The following is a 20,805-nucleotide window of genomic DNA, read 5'->3' on the forward strand; positions in this document are numbered from 1 at the left end:
GTACGGAGTCCATGCTAGGCATGGTAGTAGTTAGTGAGATATTGAAGTGTGTTTGCTGCAGGTACATGTTTGAGATTTGTTTGATATGAATTATTTCGATGTATTGCAATGTTTGATGTGATTGTATCCATGCTTACATGTAGTTACTTTCAATTTGATTATGTCTACCATGTGAAATTGTATACTGAAAGCATTCTTCAAATGAATGTATCGTGTCATGAATAGTTTGCACATGAAAATATTAAGTTATCAATGCATGCATCATAATTCTTGTGATTGTATGACATCATATATTGCATGATAAATTTGATATTTTCTTCATCATAGCATTCTGATGGTTCTCTTTTAACTGGTTAGGATACTATTCGCAACATCATACGACAAAATGACTGCAAACCGTGAATGGATGTACCGTAGGATAGTGGACAATGAGTTATCGCATGAATATATAGATGGTGTTGACAGTTTTATTGAATTTGCAACGACAAGTGTCAGTACAGTAGATCCCACAAGTCGGATTAGGTGTCCCTGCAAGATTTGTAAGAATAATCGATTTGTAGAACCTCATGGCGTTAGAGATCACCTATACAGGAAGGGTTTTGTGAGTGATTATCAGAACTGGACGTTTCATGGAGAAGAATTTAGAAATAATTTTGATGCACGGGTGAATGTGGTGCACGATAATCCATATACGAATTTGATATTTGATGCCGCAGGAACAGAACTGGGTTCTGCTATGAGTTCTAGTGATGTAAGAACTGCCATAGATGAAGAATCACCAAACGATGCATCTAGTAGATTTTATGATTTACTTAGAGATGCTAATGAGCCACTTTGGAACGGTTGTGAGAGTCACACTATCTTGTCTGCAGTTCTTCAACTAATGAATTTGAAGTCCGAATATAATTTGAGTCAATCATGTTTTGACCGTTTGTGCATGATTGTGAAGAGTATGTTGCCCAAAGATGAGAAATTGCCACAAAATTTCTATCGTGCGAAAGTTATGGTCAACGCTCTAGGTATGGGTTACAAAAAGATTGATGTTTGTCCAAATCACTGCATGTTGTATTTCAAGGAGCAGAAAAACGACATATCATGCCCGTCATGTGGGCATCCTCAGTTCAAGCCAAAGACAAGAGGCAATGGTAGCATGAGATTAAAGGAAGTTTCATACAAGTCGCTCCGCTACTTTCCTATCACTCCTAGATTGCAGCGATTGTATATGTCTTCAAGGACAGTTAAACACATAAGATGGCATGCAAATAAAGTTCGCCACGATGAAAACAAGATCACGCATCCTGTTGACGCTGAAGCTTGGAAGCACTTTGATCGTACTCATCAGAACTTCGCAATGGAAGTGCGAAATGTTAGACTCGGTCTATGTACAGATGGATTTAATCCATTTGGGGGTAGATCAACTTCATACTCATGCTGGCCAGTATTTGTAACTCCATACAACCTTCCACCAAGCTTGTGTATGAAACATCCAAATCTTTTCTTGTCTCTGTTGATCCCTGGTCCGACCTCACCTGGCCAAAATCTTGATGTATATCTAAGGCCAATGATTGATGAATTAAAAGTACTGTGGGATGACGGTGTTACCACGTATGATGCCCACAAAAAACAAAACTTCAACATAAAGGCCGCTGTTCTATGGACAATCAGTGACTTCCCTGCATATGGTATGTTATCTGGTTGGAGCACACATGGGAGGTTGGCTTGTCCGTACTGCATGGAGGATTTCAAAGCTTTTAGATTAAGGCATGGAAGGAAGCCTTGCTGTTTTGAGTGCCATCGTCGATTCCTACCCAGCGACCATCCGTTCCGACGTCAAAAGAATGCATTTAAAGCAGGCACAACTGAAACAGAAGGTCCATCCTCAAGATTGTCCGGCATAGAGATTCTAAGAAGATTGCGATACTTTCCAGATGTATTAACAGATGCCCGCAGTCCTACACCCTTCCGTGGATTTGGGAAGTATCACAATTGGACGAAAAAATCTATTTTTGGGGAACTACCGTATTGGCCGACCCTATTGATACGACAAAATTTGGATGCGATGCATGTAGAGAAAAATGTGTTTGATAATGTGTTCAATACAGTAATGAATATTAAAGGAAAAATGAAGGATAATCCGAAGGCCCGTATGGATTTAAAATTAATATGTAAAAGACCAGAATTGGAACTCAAAGAGTATAATGGCAAAGTACTGAAACCAAAGGCGAAGTACGTGCTCGGACCTGATCAAATAAAACATGTATGTCAATGGTTGAGACAACTGAGATTTCCATATGGATATGTCTCTAACATTGCTCGGGCTGTGAAGATTGACGATGCACAGTTATATGGGTTGAAGAGCCATGATTGTCATATCTTTATGCAACGATTGATACCCTTAGCATTCCATGATATGTTAGACAAACCTATATAGGGGGTATTGTCTGAGTTGAGCAGATTTTTCAGAACATTGTGCGCATCGGAGGTCGTTGTATCAGATGTAAAGAATCTCGAGGACTCTGTCATCACCACTGTTTGTCTGTTAGAAAAGATATTTCCGCCAGCATTTTTCGATGTTATGGAACATTTGATCATACATCTGCCATATGAACTAAGGGTTGGTGACCCTGTGCAATATCGATGGATGTACCCATTTGAAAGGTATATATTTTTTTATATTTGTCTCTTTAATGACAGATATTTAAAATTTGAAATGTATATTCTTGTCAGATGCATGTTCGACCTAAAAAAAAAGGTTCGTAATAAAGCAAGAGTAGAAGGCTCTATTTGTGAGGCGTACACTTTAGAAGAGATTTTAAATTTCTCATCTATGTACTTCGAACCTCATATTCCAACACGTTACACATGCCCGCCCCGTAACGATGATGGAGAACAAGTAACTGTAGCTGACAAACTGTCGATATTTCAACCACTTGGGCATGCATTTGGTAGTTGCTGGTCAAGGCTATTGACAGATCGAGAGCAAGATGCAACACACATCTATATTCTTTTTAATTGCTCAGCGATCGACCCATACATCGAGTAAGTATATATATATGCAACTCAATTATAAATCCTTTTATGTTCTATATGTGGATACATGGTTCGGTAATATAAGTATTTGTGGTTTGCAGACGATTTGATTTGGAGTTGCAAAGCGAAGTTTCACATCTAACTGATGCAAAAGTACAAAAAGAATGTGAAACTAAGTTTGTGGAGTGGTTGAAGCGGTTGGTAAAGAAGCTAACATAAATTTTGTACTTATAAACAACACTAAGTTACTTAATTGATCGTGATCGCAATAATTGTTTATGTCTGTGCGTAGGTTCGCCATGGTGATGTTAAAGATCAAGGAATATGTGATTTAGAAAATGATCCGACCAAAGTTGTGCAATGCTACAACGGGTATATCGTAAATGGTTATCGATTCCATACAAAAGACTACGGTATAAACAAATCAACGATAAATAGTGGCGTGTGTGTCAAGGGTAGCAGCTACGGCGAAAATGAACATGATTACTACGGTGTTATAGAGGAAATAATGGAGTTGACTTACTTAGGCATGAATAACAGGGTTACGATATTCAAGTGTCATTGGTTTGATCCAACTGCAACAAGACTCGACAAAGCTTCAGGCATTGTGGAGGTGAATCATAAATCCAGGTTTGGAACATATGAACCATTCATATTAGCCTCGCAAGCTCAACAAGTTTATTATACTTCATATTCGAGTATAAAAAAGTCAGATAGAAATGAATGGTGGGCAGTTTGCAAGGTGAAATCCAAACTATACCCCGAGTATGATCAGTTACAGGAAGATGAGTTAGCTGAAGACAGTGATTACTATCAATCAGATAATGTCTATGACTTCGCTTATGGTCACGATGTTGCGCATGATATGCATGTCATATCTCCATTGGCCGATGAAACATTCATAGAGGAATGTGAACCCAAAAAAGGTCGCGTGTTCGGGTTTGGGAGTAATATGAACACTTTACCAGTTATTGGTTCTTCCAGTTACGACTCACCGACTTCTTGCGCCGACATAAGCTCCAAGCAACCGACTATTCTTTCCGGTGATGATGTACGCGAGATCATTAATGAATCACTGAATAACTACTTCAATACACTGTCGCCCCCTTTCTCCGAAATGAGATCAAGGCCGCTGTTCAGGATAGGGGATCTTCGATTCCAGGTCCCTCTCAGGTATAATCACATATTCAGTTTTTTGTCTGCCTTAGAACACATATGAGCATAATCGAATCACATATTCAGTTTTTGACTGCCTAAGAACACATATGAGCATGTTATAATCACATATTCAGTTTTTTGACTGCCTTAGAGCACATATGAGCATGCTATAATAACATATAGAGTTTTTTTATTGCATTAGAACACATATGAACATGCTATATATCATTTATGATAGAATCACATATAAAGTTTTTTGCTTTGCCTGCCTTAGAGCACATATGAGCATGCTATATTCACATATTCAATTTTTTTACTGCCTTAGCACACATATGAGCATGATCGAATCACATATATAGTTTTTTGCCTACCTTAAAGCACATCTGAGCATGGTAGAATCACATATAGAGTTTTTCTAGATGCCTTAGAACACATATGAACATGCTATAATCACATATTCAATTTTTTGACTACCTTAGCACACATATGAGCATGATAGAATCACATATATATATATATATATATATATATATATATATATATATATATATATATATAAAACTTTTTGTCTGCCTTAGAGCACATATGAGCATGATAGAATCACATATAAAGTTTTTTTGACTGCATTAGAACACATATGAGCATGCTCGAATCACATATTCAGTTTTTTGCCTGCCTAAGAACACATATGAGCATGTTATAATCACATATTCAGTTTTTTGACTGCCTTAGAGCACATATGAGCATGCTATAATAACATATAGAGTTTTTTTATTGCATTAGAGCACATATGAGCATGCTATAATCACATATAAAGTTTTTTTGCCTGCCTAAGAACACATATGAGCATGATAGAATCACATATAAAGTTTTTTTGACTGCATTAGAACACATGTGAGCATGCTATAATCACATATTCAGTTTTTTGACTGCCTAAAAACACATATGAGCATATTATAATCACATATTCAGTTTTTTGACTGCCTTAGCACACATATGAGCATGCTATAATAACATATAGAGTTTTTTTACTGCCTTAGAACACATATGAACATGCTATATATCATTTATGATAAAATCACATATAAAATTTTTTGCTTTGCCTGCCTTAGAGCACATATGAGCATGCTATATTCACATATTTAATTTTTTTACTGCCTTAGCACACATACGAGCAAGATCGAATCACATATATAGTTTTTTGCCTGCCTTAAAGCACATCTGATCATGGTAGAATCACATATAGAGTTTTTCTAGATGCCTTAGAACACATATGAACATGCTATAATCACATATTCAATTTTTTGACTGCCTTAGCACACATATGAGCATGATAGAATCACATATATATATATATAACTTTTTGTCTGCCTTAGAGCATATATGAGCATAATAGAATCACATATAAAGTTTTTTTGACTGCATTAGAACACATATGAGCATGCTCGAATCACATATTCAGTTTTTTGCCTGCCTAAGAACACATATGAGCATGTTATAATCACATATTCAGTTTTTTGACTGCCTTAGAGCACATATGAACATGCTATAATAACATATAGAGTTTTTTTATTGCATTAGAGCACATATGAGCATGCTATAATCACATATAAAGTTTTTTTGCCTGCCTAAGAACACATATGAGCATGATAGAATCACATATAAAGTTTTTTTGACTGCATTAGAACACATGTGAGCATGCTATAATCACATATTCAGTTTTTTGACTGCCTAAAAACACATATGAGCATATTATAATCACATATTCAGTTTTTTGACTGCCTTAGCACACATATGAGCATGCTATAATAACATATAGAGTTTTTTTACTGCCTTAGAACACATATGAACATGCTATATATCATTTATGATAAAATCACATATAAAATTTTTTGCTTTGCCTGCCTTAGAGCACATATGAGCATGCTATATTCACATATTTAATTTTTTTACTGCCTTAGCACACATACGAGCATGATCGAATCACATATATAGTTTTTTGCCTGCCTTAAAGCACATCTGAGCATAGTAGAATCACGTATAGAGTTTTTCTAGATGCCTTAGAACACATATGAACATGCTATAATCACATATTCAATTTTTTGACTGCCTTAGCACACATATGAGCATGATAGAATCACATATATATATATATATAACTTTTTGTCTGCCTTAGAGCACATATGAGCACATGATAGAATCACATATAGTGTGTAATTTATTTTATTATATTTTGTTTATCAATACTGACTATTATTTTCTTGTGTAGGCTGCTAGCGATAATCAGCGTAGTGGAGCTGAAGGGACAGATAAAGACAATGAACAAGAAGACGCACAAAATCTTGGCGATGATTAGAGGACTGTGTTGAAGAAGTTCTATTTTTTTTATTTTTCCTAATTGTAATTGTTGAATTGTAAAGAATTAAATTTCTTAATTTTAAGGTGGAACGATTAATTGTTGTAGATTCTTGTTATATGAATTTTTTTGTGTGGTTTGTTTTTTATTTACAGGAAATATAAATTGTACAGGAAATAAAAATTGTACAGTTCTCGGTATTTAATTTTCAAATAATTTTTTTTTTATTTTTTTTCGTGTTTGCGATGGAACCATCCGTCGCTATTCATATTAATCTAGCGACGGCATAGCGACGGAAGTAAATCCGTCGCCAAGCCGTGGTCGCCGTTTAGTACCGGCGGATTGGCGACGGAATATAGCGCTCGTTATTCCGTCGCAATTAGCAACGGACCTGGCGACGAAATAATTCTGTCGCCAGTTAGCGTCGAAATATTCGCGACGTAAGCATACTGTCGCCTCGTTGTCGCTAATCCGTCGCTAACCATGTTAGCGACGGATTCGCGACGGAATGTGGTCGTCGCTATTCTACTGCTTTGTTGTAGTGTGCCATTAGACCCTGGATCTCTATTCTCAACATTCATCAATGGATGCCTGCAGTAGAACAGGCTGGTTCAAACTTTGTTGCAGCCTATGAGAACTATGGTTTACCTTGGCTTCTCAAAAAAAAAAAAAGTTTAAAAGTTTAAGTTGTCTGATAGGAGCAGCAAGTGCACGTCACCATTGTTGGGACGTCGCAGGTTCAAAACCCAATGGTATAGTTGTATAACTGGTAGGGGTCTGCCTAACCCCAGCTTGCCTTTCATATATATATATATATATATATATATATATATATATATATATATATATATATATATAAGTCACTAGAATATGAGAAGTAATGTGTGAACTGCAATTTTTATCTAGTTTTTGTTCTTTTCTCTTGAATCTAACCACACGGATGTGATCTACATGCTTGGTTTTATAAGAACCAGCTTTTGAATCATCCAATTTTGATGCATAAATGAGATTTTTTAAGGCTTTAAAATCATTCAAAAATCACATTTTTTCATTGAAAATACACGATCCAACTAGCAAATTCACCATGCCAAGCACATCCACATGGTTGGATTTGCAAAAAAAATATTGGAAATGTCCATATTTGTAGTTCTCATATTCTATTGACTTATATATATATATATATATATATATATATATATATATATATATATATATATATATATATATATATATATATATATATATTCATCTGTATGTGTTTTTTAAAAGCTTTTGTGAATGTTTATGACATTTAGAAGATTATGGGTATGTTTGATTTGCAGGCCACATACGGCTCCCAATCAAATGTGACTTAGAGCTTGTTTCGTAATGCTTCATGAGATTGGGACTGTCATACAGATGACAATGAATCTCATTGATATGTCCAAACTATCCTCAGAAAAATGAACAGTGAGAATCCGAATCTCATTTGCCTTTGCAAATGAAAGCCGTTTTCTCATTTACATGAGAATCTGAATCGCAATCCAAGTGGGGACATGTGGGGCTTTACATATTCATAAGGCTTATGACTAGATCCTCTCTCGAATGATAATCATCCTTTTATTTATGCGAGAGAATGGTTATGATCATGGGAAATAATCAAACATACCCTATGGGTGTGTTTAATGGTAGGGAAAGTTTTTCCCCCTATAAGAGCAACTTCCTGTTTTCTGTGGGCGCCGTGTATAATATCAAACACAATGAACAATCCACTTGTCACTTTTCACTATTTATGGAGTTGTACTCCGAAAAGGAAATACCAAAGAGCAGATCAGGTAGAATGGATTTTGGACGGAAAACTGTTGTCACCTTGGATGCCCTCGATTATATAGATGAATGGTACCCAAAAGTTGTTAAAAATGATGGTCCTCATATGGATAGGTCCCACAAAAATTTTAGATGTTGTTCACTTTCTAGATGAATGGCATTGGTGATTGAAAAAAAATGAACGGCTGAGATTCGTTCAAAATAAGAAGCTTTTGATAGTTCTTGGGTGCCGTTTATTTTGATGATTGATGGCACTCAAGGTACCTTGGACAGTTTCTGGACATGATCTGCTCTCAAAATTACATTGATTTGCAACATGCCGTGTGTATAAGGGCTACCTCCGAAAACAAGACAAAAATACTGTCCATGGCACGTGAACAGAGCCCACCAGATTTGATTCGCTACGGCAACCTCTACAGTCTCTACCCATGGATATAGCCATCCTGTTGAAGCATATAAAACCATTTGTTTGGTATACTTATTTATTTTATCATACTTTTTCTTATATTTTCTAGTAAATGTAAACATTAGATCTTGCAGTTGGACCTTAACTAATTGATATCAGAGTTGTTGATAAGGACACAGATCTAAGATGACCATTGTTTGAGTGCAAAACTTTGCTTAAAATATACTACGATTTTTATTCACAAAATCTTGCCTTTATGCTTTAAAAAAAATATGTGAGATTACTATAATTTGAGTTCAGGTCATCCTCTCAAACAAGTTTGCTCCATCCCAAATATGCTACAGTGTCACCTTGTGTTGAGATGTTGCAGGTTCAAAACCCAATGATATAGTTGTATAACTGGTATGGGTCTGCCTAACCCCAAGCTTGGCTTTAAAAAAAAACTGCTATAGGGTCCGCTTAGGGTGAAGTGGGATCTGTGTAGTAAAACACCATAGAAGCCAAGTATTTTGTGTAGGAAAATTCAAAGTAAGATTTTTCAAAAATAAAAAATTCGGATTATGGTAAAAGAAAGTTAAGAAACTTATAATCGAACAAGGTCCACATAAGGCACTTAGTAACTAAAAAAGCCCTAAGCTATGCACTCTTTCTGAATTAATAAAATATAGTTTACTCTTTCCTTCAAAAAAAAAAAAACTAAACAAGCCAATGGCAACAGCTCGGCATCCGGTCATAGCCTTTGTAGGCATGGATTTCTTTTTCTTCGGATAACTAGGAAAAGCTGACTCACTCACAGGCTCATTGGTGCAAAAACCCCAGGTCCTCCCTGCTTACTATTAAGTACACTCAGTTTGGGCTTTGTGACATGGGATGTGAACCTGTAGGTTTCAAACTCATGACGTCCCTTCAGATTTAGTTACATTCACAAGTCACCCTCACCAGACAGGCAGATACGCATGGAATTAAAAATAACAAGATGGGTACAATATGTTATTGTAGGAGAGAGAGAGAGAGAGAGATATTCAACATTACCACTCATGAAGATCAACAAAATGTTGAACCCATGAACTGAACAAGCACGAAAACAAAAATAGAAAATAGGAAAGCTGAACAGACTGACTGAAACAGACATCATATCCAAGCTCAACCAGGATCCGCTGGACAAGAAGCACAAGTGAGTGCTGTTAGAGACCTACAAGGCCTCAACCTTTATTTATACAGTTCTTTCATACCAATATGCTGCAACACAAACAAGCGTGCATCAATTATGTGGAATGTTGTTTGTCTTTCCAAACTCCTTAGCAAATTCCTCAGCAGAGCAGCATCTACGGGGGATGCCGCAAATAAATTGACATGGGTTGGGCTGTCGGCAGCAACCACAACCGCAGGGAATGAATAAAGTTGTGCACACTGGAGGCAGGCACACGTCAGAAGAAGCAGTTCCATGGCCCCCGACAATTCTGGCTTCATGAGCAGAGATCTTCACCCTTGCACCCTTGTCATCAACATACGCAGGGCCATCCCCACCTATTTATGGAAGAACATTTCAAGAGTTTACAGTATGTCATCAAATGCTTTAATGAATTACATGGTGAATGGGGGTAATGATGGTGATTAGTGAGGATGATGATAAAATTGCATAATGAACTTTTTGTCATAAAAACATCACAATAACTAGGCCGATCCACAGTTTGATTTTGGAGAAGTTTTGATAAATTTATTTTTCAAAAATAAATTTATAAAAAAAAATAAAATGTCATCCAAACAGGGTCTGATTCATTTTATGTTCTTATGTTGAAAAAAAAAGACATTGATAGCATCTTGGTTATTCCCTCTCTCTCAAGTCTCAACAATGATTAGCAGACTCATCTAAGGCCAAGCGTGCCTCTGAAACAGTGATGAAAAAAGAAGCAGCTAAATGTAATAGCTGAAAATTTGTATGGTTTTTTGTAAATATCTGATATTTTATGAGTTTTTCTGTAATTTATTCCACTTAACGGGAAATTAACTTTCTAATGCTCTGTACATCAAATGTTGAGCTGACGAGTGCCAAAACAACTTAATTCCTTTTTCACAACGCCAAGGCCTGTCTTAAACTGGACTAGTTGACATTGGACCAATTAACCAGTGTGAGTAATGGTTAAAGAAAGAGCAAAAGGGAAAAAGAAAATGAAAAGGGATCATATGTATGACACGTGTCAATCTTAGCCGTTCAACCTAATGCATTTAGTTATATAGAGTAAGATTATATTTACAAGTAACTGTCCAAATGCATTTGGTTGAATGGTTAGAATCAATATATGACGCAAGGAATCATATGCTAGGATACAATCCTTTTTAAAGAGAACCTGCAAAAGGAATAGATTAGCTAGATGTTGATTAGGAGAGATAATACGTTTGTAAGAAGTAAAAGAAGGGTACACTCACTTATTTTCTCTTCCAACTCCCGTGCTAAGACTTGGGAAAAGACAATGAGCAGGACAAGTAGCAGGATCGCAAAGGAAAACCCTTTGGAGGCCATGTCAATGTATAACTTTGAGAGATGCTAAGAGAAAAGAGTATGAATTCATCCATATTGGGTGCACCTATTTATAAGGATATCTTCAGAGAGAGAGAGAGAGAGAGAGATCAGGACGGATAGCATTCTGTCGAGTTTATCCTCAACGTCAGCAAGAACATGTGTGTGATGTGATTGGTGCCTAAAAACTTTGTACGTTTTCAAGCTCTTGTAGTGATTTAATTATTTTTCCTTTTAACATAATTAGAAAATGACATCTCTCTCTCTCTCTCTCTCTCTCTCTCTCTCTCTCTCGGATTCCATGTAGCTTGCCTAATTTCTTTGTCTACTGAAATACATTTAAACGGCAACCAATTTAGCACATGATAATAAAAATCACAACATTCATCCAGTCATTTTACAAAATGTTGCATAACGTGGATACTGTTATAAAAACAGAAAAAGGCTCTTTCTGATGTTTTTATTTATTATGTACATACATCATACATTAATTAAAGTGCATTTAATAAAGAATAATTTTGCTTTTAATTTTAATTAAACCAATGTTTGGATCACGAATTATTTAAAATAGAATGAAGAAAAAGAGATCAAGATGAATGGTAGTGGTGAGGTGATGTTAGTGAGGGTGGGAGTGAGGTGGTGGTGATGGTGAGGTGGTGCTAGTGGTGGTGGTGACAAGGAGGAGGAGGTGGAGGTGGGGTTGGGGGTGGTGGTGGATAACTAGTGGTGTTGATGATGGTGGTGGAGTGGAAGAAAGTGCTCTTTGTTTTTGAAAACGGGGTGGTTTCTCGTCAAATTTTAAAAAACTTATTCAAAAATAAAAGTAAAAGATCCTAACACCAAAACTAGCTATATAAAAATAAATATAAATGCCATGAAGATATTGATAAAGCTATCCAAACCAGGGGTTAGTAAATTGCATTCAATCAAAACAGTACTCTCCTTTGTCATTTTTGTAACGTTATAATTCAACAAATTTTTTGCTCTCTAATGCCCCAATTACCCCTTTATAAGTAAATGGTATAGATATAGATTTATTAAACCCTAGGAATTTTACTTTCACTAATTAATCGAATTTATATTGACAAATATCTCCCAGATTTTTTCATGATAATATATAAACATGAAATATAAACATAAAATATAAACATAAAATATTATGATTATATCGCATGTTGTTCAAAATCTCCCTTATTTTAATACACTGTGATGTTGGCATGATAATTTTGTGGATCTTAGTTTATGAAAAAGTTAGCACCACAGGGGTAAAATGATGTAAATTTATATAAAATGGTATTTTTGTATTTTTAACCCAGGGTATATATTTGTCACGATTGAACCAATAATCTAGTTGGAATCTCAAAATGTATGTAGTTTTAACACAATCTAATTTCATAGATGTGTTCAGCATGGTTGATTTGGCGGAAAACAACACATGGACCATGTTTCTTCGATGAAAAAAAAAGCATGTTTTTATTGAGTCAAAAAAATTGTGTATTCACAACTTTCAATTTTTGCATTGTTAGAAAAACCTTATAGAAGTCAGGTTTCAGTGCTTCAAAAGCTGAATCTTATTAAACAAATCATGTAGATTACATCTATGAAGTTAGATTTACCAAAAAATTAGAAAAAAAAATTGCTTTATTAAGTCAATTTGAGATACAGACCATTGCAGCAAATAATAATACTGTAAGTCTGTAACCCAGTTTCAAAACTCACCCAAACTACAATGAAATCTCAAAAAATAATATGCAAAAGCTAATATTTACGTGGGCATGCAGCAGCCTCTCAATTAGAGAGGGGAAGGGCCTCCCTCTTTGTCCTTAACGATGAGGGATGATTCCGTTGAACAATTTCCTAATGCTTTATTCAGACTATCTGTTTGTTTATTATGTACTGACGTAAAATTTTACAAATACCTGCTGAATTTTGACTTGATTAAAAACACCCGCTTAACTTTTGAGAAGCTAGGAATATGCATTGGATTAAGAAATCAACTCTCAAACAAAGGCCTGGGCCAACCTTGAACTTTTAACTATGGTTACACCTTGGTTAGGTTGTGCCAAAAGACTGCTTCTACCCCTTAATAATGGAAGGTTGTGCTAAAATCTGGCACTTGAGTAAGATATGATGGGGGCAGAGCACAATCCTAATAAAAGATAGAGTACACTTCTGGTGGCTCACAACTCCGGTAGAGAGATGCATAGTAGAACTTTTTTTCATGAAAAATGACAAAACGGTTTTTTTCCAAAAAAACTCACCAGTCTGACCATAAAAAAAAAAATCAAGGTTAGACCAGGTTGTTGTTTGAGAATAGTTTTCTTAACTCAAGTACCTACTTGTAATATTTCAACAGTTAATGGGTGTTTGTGATTACGTCAAAAGGCAGGTGGGTATATTTATAAAATTTTCTATATACTTTTTATAATGTCATTTCTAAGATTCCAATAGTAGTAAAGATTATCTTGATAAAAAACGTGATTCTTTAAAGTCACTAGAGGTACTCCTTATGGTGACATTCTTGAGATTGACACTTTTGGCATCAAACCAAATACGGTTATTGTTCTAATTCCTACAGAACTTGATGGCTGTCACCACTATTAACCTCACTAGATCTTCTCAAGAGTTTAAAGTAATTTAATCAGTCTTTCTTAGGTACCATGAAAGAGAGTACATCTCTTATCAGCAAGAGAATGGGTAAAATCACTTGACTCAATTTGTTCAATAAACCGTAGTATATGTCAACGCAAACTGAATCTTCCTCTTCAGGACTCTTGTAGAACACAAAAGACCCTTACACTAAAAGGGGGCACGTACCATGCTTCACTTTGATGCAGTCCCATAGGGAACAGCTTGAGACTGACCATCGAGCTTTACAAGTTTTGGTTTGTGATAATGCGCAAATGCCATTGCACACTTTTTATGTGCTGCACCACCTGATCACCCTCCATCTTTGGGATACAACCTTTAGCTGTTGGGCCCAAGAAATGATGGAGGGCGATCAAGTGCAGCAACACACTAAAAGTGTGCAATAACAATGCATTTTTTTGTGCTTTTTAGTGCCTTAAAAATGACTTTTCTGACATTTTTTAGCGCCAATGGTAGTTTTTTTGCTAATTTAGTTTTTTTTTCATGTATAAATTGTTCAAACATTCATTCAATAGTGAACCTACCAATACATACATCATTCATTCATTTATTCATTCATTAAAAAATAAATATGTTCATAAGTGCATTCATTCATTCATTTAAAAATAAACTATTACATGCGTTCATTTATTTCATTTATTCAAAATGAATTGGAGTATTGTGCGGTCGTAGAATGCCACTACGGTTGAAGGAAAAGTTTTATAGGCCGACAATTAGGCCCGCTTTACTACATGGTATGGAATGTTGGGCTGCCAAGAGACATCATATTCAAAAAATGAGTGTAGCTGAGATGCATATGCTTAGGTGGATGTGTGGAAATACAATAAAAAATAAGATTCGAAACGAGAAGATATGTAAGAAGGTAAAAATTGCATCCATTGAAAATAAGATGAGAGAGAATCGTTTACGGTGGTTTGGACATATTCGGCGAAGGCCTAATGATGCTCCAATTAGAAGGATGGAGAAATGGGAAAATATATTAGTTAAATTAAACATTTTATGCATAATGTGTCTCACACATAGTATATATATTAATAGCATTTACAAAAATCATGGTTCATTCATGCGAGCACAGGACATATCAGTCCATGCATAACGCTAATTGCATAATCTTATCATGAACATGATTCTATCGCTCATTCTTTCATGCATGATTTCTCAATTATTATTTCACACTAGCATTCAATATAGCCATGTCAAATATATCAATTTATGCAACATTCATTCATACAAATGCATGCTTAAACATGTACCTACAACAAATATATTCCATATTCCGCTATCTAAAATCATGATGAGCATTATCTTCAAACTACGACAAGAAAATTATTTTTATTTGCATACATTCAAATTACGCTCAGCACGATCTCAGAACTAGAATCACAACTAAGTGGTGTGTGTGAGCATGAAAGTGTTGCATATAATAAAAATAAATTTATTGGGTGATGCATTTGCACTACGTACTTACCATGAGCATTTACCCGATTTGCATTTCGCATTGCATTGCATTCAATGCAAATTGGCTTACAGTTGTTTTGATACTTAACATAAGTATCACATTTTTAATATATCCTGCACTCAAATAAGTTAAACATATAGGTAACCACAACACCCCTAGATATCCACAGCTACGTGTGTTGTGTACTCATAACTTGTATTTGTAATTCAGTAAAGTTCATGCTTACGCAATTAGTGCCTAAACATGCTCTCTACAAGTTTAGTTAAGGAGACTTACTTTAATAATATGAAGAACAATGAATCGAAACCCAAAAGGTTGAGGGATTTCAAAGTCCGCAAAGATCGCTACCCAAGCAATACAACGAACCCTTCATGTGCGATTGCAAATGCCAAAAACTCAAAAAATATCAATTATACAAAGATTAGCTAAAAATGAAAAATTACCTTATAAAAACCATTACCAAGAGCCACATAACACACAAATATACTCCAATAATTTATAAACTCTATTAAAAATATATTTAAATATAATGTATATATAAATAGTTATTTATAGCCCAAAATAGTTCTATAAATGCAAATTATGCCCTTATTGGCAAAAAAAAACAAATATACATGTAATATATCAATAAATGAAATTCAAAAGTTAGAAACACATTTCTAATTTGGAGATAAAAAGATGAGTTCTTTATTTATTAATAATTCTTAAAAATTATGAGTTTTACAATTATATTCATTCAACACTCCATAACTTCAAGCCTTCATAACTCCAATATTTATACATACAAATAGAAAATTCCAACCCTTTATAACTCCATCATGCACATATTCAACCCGTTATAAAAAAAAGAAATCCTGCACAAAGAGGAGATAGTTTGAAAGTTCACACATATATTTAAACCAATATAAAAACAATCATACATATAAACAATGTCAGATAACAAAAAAACAAGTTTTGTTTCAAATGTATATAGATAGTTTGAAAGTTCAGGAATTACATGGAAGGGAGACGGTCTTAGAACTGGAGGTGCACCATGCTTGTATATGAGGCATGCGAATAAACATAAATGAAAGAATTACACACACATACACACACACACACACACACACACACACACACACACACACACATATAACCAAATACAAATTCATTTACAAAATTAGAATCTTTAGTTATATCAACTTACCTAAGGAGCTTGTGAGAAACTTGATTGATTGTTGGCCATCATTCTCAATAATATCTCCTTCAGGCTTACAACCTCAATTTTCAAACTTGTGAGTCACTCTTGCATTATATTTATCCTTTCATGATACGTGGTGTTTTGATAAAAGAGTTTTACTTTGCTTGGACATGCACTAAATATTTCTTTGTTTGGCACCCTCATGCCAAACATTCACACACGTACATATATGTCTGGCCCAAAAACCTGAGAGAGCATATCCCATCGTGATGGGTTATCCACTCATGCATCTGACATTTGAGACAACTGAGCATCTTGTCTTTAATCTCTGTCTTCAAGACAACGTATTAAATCAATAAGAATTATATATTTTATTTTTATATATAATTCATCTATATAACTTATAATACCCCAAATTTTGTATCCCAAAAATCATAAAAAACTTAAAATACTTTTACAATATTGCAGCGAAAAATTTAAATGGGACAAAAACTTGATGTGTAACTTCCCGATCACATTTATTTACCATACATGCAATAAATTCAAAAATTAAACATTCATAAATCAAATAAATATCCATTACATCTCCAAATTTAATTAATAATAGCCCATTTAAAAATTCAATGAATAATCAGATTCCTAAGCATGTTAAAATGCTTGCAATCTAAAAACACTTGAAGGTTCAAAAAGGCTTGGCTCGGTCCCCAACGCAACCTCCCGCCATCGCATGGGAATTTATTTGTTGCCTGAAAATATTTAAAATAAATAGGGTCAAGCAAATAATGACTCAGTAGGATATCGTTATTCAGAACACATAAATTAAAACAAGTAAACAAGAATAATTTCAATCTTTCGTACATTCAAATAAAACTAATTACATTAAAATTTACATGTATGTATATCTAACATGTCATTCAAGCAAGCATTCATTAAACTATTTTCACTCAATCATTCACTTAGATATGCATAATTAAAAATGCATGAATAGTTAAAAATGCATGCACTTACCATTGCAGAAGTCGACTTTATGCATGAGCCAATTATTATCTTTGATTACATTTTCTTTCTTATATGATAAATGACATGCCTATCTAATGCATAATCATTTAGGTTTCAATTCTTAGCCCTATAGGAACTAACACAGTATTAAACTTGGATCATGGCCATGGCGTAGACAGTATTTTCAAACATGAGTGGCTTTGGCCTGGCCGAGCACCTTTCACCAGTCCTACGGGTGAGGGACGAGCGTATCGAGAGAGCGCTCTCAACACCATCATCCTGATGTATCAGTTTTCTACTCATGAGTTTCATTCTTCTACACTATAATCTATTACAAAGGTTTCTCTTATCTTCGTGGTTGGGTTGAAGCAACCTTTCATGCTCAAAACATGTCCCATAAAGCCGAAAGTACCGCTTCTTTCTCCTTGCAAGCACCAATCTTTAGTGTTATATATTTAGACTTATTAAATTAATTATTTTACATGCAATACCTTAAAGGGATTTGACCACTTCAGGGCCAGTGGATGTACATTTTAAAACATTGAGTTTGATAACATTGCTCATGCTTCTTTTATTTCAAACTTATATGCATATGCATAAACAAATCAATGAATTTTCTTATACATTAACTAAATCCAATCATCATCATTATGTATATGATAGTCATAAAAAAAAACCCATCATGAGTGAGTCATTAAACATTCACATTTAACTCGTAAAGTCGATACTTTGGTCCATACAATAGCGAGAGGCCATGAAGGTATGCTTTTGCATTAGCAACTTACTCGGTTCATGCCCCATAAATGGGCACTTAGTTCCTACAGCAAACTGACCTTTTTACAGTCTATAAACCATTTGATATTCATTCACAAAATCACACATAAAAATACGTAAAATTTTCCAAGTATTCGATAGTTGGGTCTTAAACCGGTTTCAAACTTGTGAAAACCAAATTTTGTTCGACTGTTACAGCGGTTACAAATTTTTTTACAATAATCAAACATAACTAAAATTTTCATGGTTTGCAAAGAATTTTGTTAGCTTTCTGATGCCACAAACAATTCATAAAAATTCTTTCGGATGAGGGAGATACAAACAATTTAGTGCATGCCTATAATCTTTTGTTTCCACTATCACAGTTCAGTGCTCAATCAATGAACAAAGCTAAAATTTTGTTAGCTTTCCAATGCAACAAACCATTTATAAAAAATCCATCAAGCGAGGGAGATACGAATGATTTACCAGTCAGCAGGTGTCAAGCCAAAAATACGTACTAGTAGGAAATATACATTTGAGTGAGCCAAAACAACCCACCCAAATCCATATTTTTGAATTTTTTTCTTGAACATATTACATAAAACTTTAAAAAGAATCATCACCTTAATTTTAGCTAATCTCATATGGAAAAATCTTATTTTTGCAGCTGTAAGGCTGCAAAACTGATTCGTCTCTTTGAACCCTATTTTCTCATAAATAGTTTCGGTATTTTTCCAACGAGGTACATAAAAACGCATATTTTTTAATAAAAAAAATAATGGAAGTCATGTTAATCACTACAGTACACTCACATGAATATTACTTAAATTTCTAACTAAAATTTTGCTAGAAACAACTAAATATTTCATGTATTTTCAAAAATTATAAATTTTATTTTTGACAAAATCGATAGCATGCATACATGGGTTTTTTTCGTTTTTAATTCAATAGTTTGGATACTTTAAGGAGTGAATCATTTTTTTCTAAGGGAAATTGAAATCAACCCCTTTCTATAAAGTCCAATATTAATCCTTTCATAATCTCCTTTTTTCAATAGTTTGAATCGGAAAATAAGACCCGATTTTGGAGAAATCGACTTTGAGTGGGGTTTTCTTTTGAAAACCCTCTCTATTTTATATTTTGGCAAACCCTGCACCATACTCACGTATGGGGGGTGTGGTACAGAGCCTGTTCTTATGAAAAATCAGAAGAACTCATGCCTACAAGTTTTGATTTGTGTAGATAATAGAATTCCTTACCTCTTTCGTGAAACTCCTTCCTAAGCTTGCAAAATCGAATCTCGTACACGAATCGGCCACCTAATACATGTGGTGACTATGCCAATGAACTCCTCATGCTTAATCTACTCACAGGGATGTCCTCCTTGTTGGGTCAAGAGTGGGAATCACAAGGAAAGTGTAGGGAAAAGGAGAGGAGGAAGGACAGGAATCAAGGGAGCAAGGGGAAAAGGGAGAGCAATAGGGAAAAAATCTCAAGAGAGCAAATAGGGGGGCGTGAGTCCCTCCCATGGTTTATAGGAGTTATGGTGGAGGTCAAAAGTTGCATGAATCTCAACCCTTGATTTCAATCAAGGCTCTCTTTTCTTTTCTCTAAAACTTTTCACCTTCCTTTTCTCTTTTATTTGCTTCCTTTTTTTTGGTATTTCATTTTAGCTAACTTAGGGTAGAGAATATGATTTATATCATATTACATATAAAATAAACTATGCCTAATATGAGTTAATATGGGCTGGTTGACCCACATGAGGCGGACATTTCCATATTTTAATTTTTTTTTCAAACTTGCTTGCTTGGCAAGCAAGTTTGACTAGTCTTTCTTTTTTTTCTTTTCTTTCTTTCTTTGCTTTTTCGAGTACCTTTCTTTTCTCCTTCTTATTCCAGCCATCCCCATCCTAGAAACATCTAGGATGGGATGCCCTTCCCTTGGGAGGCTTCTTCTTGAAAAAAAATAGTAAGTTTTGACTTTGTAAACATGTTTTTGGTTTTTGGTAAGTTTCAATTTAACTTTGTTTTTAAAGCTAAATTTTATTTTAACTTTTTAAAGTTGAAATGTTGTGCCACATAGGATGGGACAGCCCACCTATAGACTCCTACACTTTTATAAAATTTAGTTTACTTACAATTTTCATTCCACTTAATTAATTTATAATTTGAATTTCAATTCTTTCGAAACTAGATTTTAGGTTTAAGTGAAATGACCCTAAATGCAACCTAAATTAGATTCAAATATGGGTAAATGTCTCCACTAAAATTTTTGGATATATATACATTAGTTATTTATTACATAATTTTCTTTTTTAGAAAATCTTGAATTCCTCAAAAATAATTTTTGAAAAGGGGGATTTTACCAGGGTCGATAGAACCCTTGGGCATGTGGGTGTATCTCATGCATTTGAGTTCCACGATAACCCAAATAGTATCGCACTGGTATCGTGTCTTGGGCAGACCTACCACGAAGTCCATGGTAA

The 20,805-nt window shown here is 34.7% G+C and overlaps 1 protein-coding gene and 1 long non-coding RNA gene across 2 annotated transcripts in view; both read right to left on the minus strand.

Moving 5' to 3' along the window:
* Positions 1-9,759: 9,759 nt before the first annotated feature.
* LOC149820358 (uncharacterized) lies at positions 9,760-11,318 on the minus strand. Its single transcript, XR_016426681.1, has 2 exons — positions 11,184-11,318; positions 9,760-10,283 (listed from the first exon to the last, which is right to left on the minus strand). It is a non-coding gene; the product is annotated as an uncharacterized LOC149820358 (long non-coding RNA).
* A 5,866-nt stretch (positions 11,319-17,184) lies between these two features.
* The window catches only part of LOC149820359 (DEAD-box ATP-dependent RNA helicase 20-like), a 51,251-nt gene continuing 47,630 nt past the window's right edge, over positions 17,185-20,805 (minus strand). The window contains exon 11 of the mRNA XM_089983184.1: positions 17,185-17,308. The gene's annotated coding sequence lies outside the window, so the exon portion shown is untranslated. The remainder of the gene's footprint in view (positions 17,309-20,805) is intronic.

This window comes from Nuphar pumila, chromosome 12 (genome assembly GCF_984573655.1).
Source record: "Nuphar pumila chromosome 12, dmNupPumi1.hap1.1, whole genome shotgun sequence".
Lineage (NCBI taxonomy): Eukaryota > Viridiplantae > Streptophyta > Magnoliopsida > Nymphaeales > Nymphaeaceae > Nuphar > Nuphar pumila.